Source organism: Spermophilus citellus, assembly GCF_964194105.1.
Source record: "Spermophilus citellus genome assembly, chromosome: 5".
NCBI classification, from domain to species: domain Eukaryota; kingdom Metazoa; phylum Chordata; class Mammalia; order Rodentia; family Sciuridae; genus Spermophilus; species Spermophilus citellus.
This window is the reverse complement of record NC_138186.1, coordinates 102,189,239-102,191,386: the sequence shown is the minus strand read 5'-3', so window position 1 is coordinate 102,191,386 and position 2,148 is coordinate 102,189,239.

Here is a 2,148-nt window from a genome sequence, read left to right as displayed (position 1 = left end):
CTTGAAGGTGGGGGGGGAAACACCCAGAAAGAAGACTGAGACCTTTGTATTAAGAAGGCTGAGGTTGAAACTGGCTTGGGCAGATTTGGGTAAGAGGAACATGAGACAAGAAGATCAGAACACAGATTAGACCATATCATATTCTTAAATAAATATCACAAGTTATTGGGTGAGGAAAATCTAAAAAGTGATATCAGATACTCCATTATACTTCTGACTTCATTATACCAGTTCAGTATCCCTTACCCAAAATACTTGGAACTGGAAGTATTTTAGTCTTCAAAATATTTGCATATAAACAATTAGATATATTGAGAGTGGAATTGAAGTTTATGTTTATTATACTTCTTGAAACACAACCAGAGGGCGTAATTTTTGTGGTGCCCCTGTGCTTTTAACTGACTTATCACATGACATTAGGTGCGGAATTTTCTGCTTGTGGTATTAGGTTGGCAGGCAATGTTTTTAGACTTTTGAGCATTTTAGGGTTGGGATTTTAAGGTTAGGAAAGCTCAATTTGTACTATAAATTCTATTCAGTCTTCTGGTCAGTTATGGACTCAGTTACTCTGGACATTTGTTACCTTCATTCAGTTCCAACATGAGGAGCTTCCTCTGAATATGCTTATATTAAGATACCTGGATAACATAGGTTCTAGTAGAATCTAAATTCTGGAGCCCAGGTTTGATTAAATTTATCAGCAAGCCCACTTGAAACCGTCCTGAATGAGGCTTGTTTGTGTCCATTTAGGTTGACTGCATCTTTCTACCAAAGTCCATTGCTTCCCTCAAGAACTGGATTACTTTTGACTGTCTTCTTCCAAGAGCTCAATTTTTTTTTTTTTTTAAGAAAGAGTGAGAGAGAGAGAGAGAGAGAGAGAGAGAGAGAGAGTTTTTTTAAATATTTATTTTTTAGTTTTCGGCGGGCACAACATCTTTGTTTGTATGTGGTGCTGAGGATCGAACCCGGGCCACACGCATGCCAGGCGAGCGTGCTACCGCTTGAGCCACATCCCCAGCCCAAGAGCTCAAAATTACTTTTGCCTTTATTTCTCCTGGATTTAGCAGTGATAATAACTTGACTGCTACTCAGCCGTAGATGTTGAAATAGCTTTTGGGGTTACTATACACCTACCTATACCTTCATAATCAGTACCTCTCAATAAATTTTACTACAAACAAACTATTTCATGTATGAAATCTGTTTCTTGTTAGACTCTAAAGAAATAACAACCCCACATGGCACTAGACTTTTTGTTGCATGATCTTCATCACAATCATGAAATCTTATATCCCACTTATACCAACAATGCTCAGGCTCATAGAATTTAAATAACTTATACAATGTCATTCATATAGTAATCACTGATTCTAGACTTTTGGTATAGTTTACTCTGAACCCAAACCTCTAGTATCTCCATTATATTCTATTGAGTCCTGAGTTTTTCTTGTGTTTTTCCTGTTTGTTTGTTTGTTTGTTTGTTTATTTATTTATTTTAACAAGCACTGCTATAAAGTGATAGAGTTTAAGGGAAAAAGATAGTAGACATAGCCTACCTTGATTCCCCGTGAACAAATGAGGTAAGGAATTAGGGAAAGTAAAGAAATTTGCTCATATTTTCAAAGGAATTCATTGTTAGCTAAGTACCCCTTGAAACTATTAATTCAGTGACCTGTTAAAGCAGAAACAAGAAGTCACTTGCAAAATGTGACACACTTGAAGGAAGGTGCCATATTCCTTATAATTTCTAAATATCTACTCTAAGATTATAGGACAGAGTAGGTGCTCATAACTCTGCTTAAAAATAAGGAAATGAGGGCTGGGGATGTGACTCAAGCGGTAGCGCGCTCTCCTGGCATGCGTGCGGCCCGGGTTGGATCCTCTGCACCACATACAAACAAAGGTGTTGTGTCCGCCGAAAACTAAAAAATAAATATTAAAAAATTCTCTCTCTCTAAAAAATAATAAGGAAATGAATGATTATTGTAAAAATAATATATTAATAAAAATCGGGGGAAATTTTTAGGTAGAAACAAAATTAACACCAACTCATTCTCTGGCAAATAGTTGTTCTAAAATGCCATGCCCACACAGAGCGAGGTTTGGAGAAACTGTTTGCAGGAGTCTACCTTGTAGGCCAGAACTCTC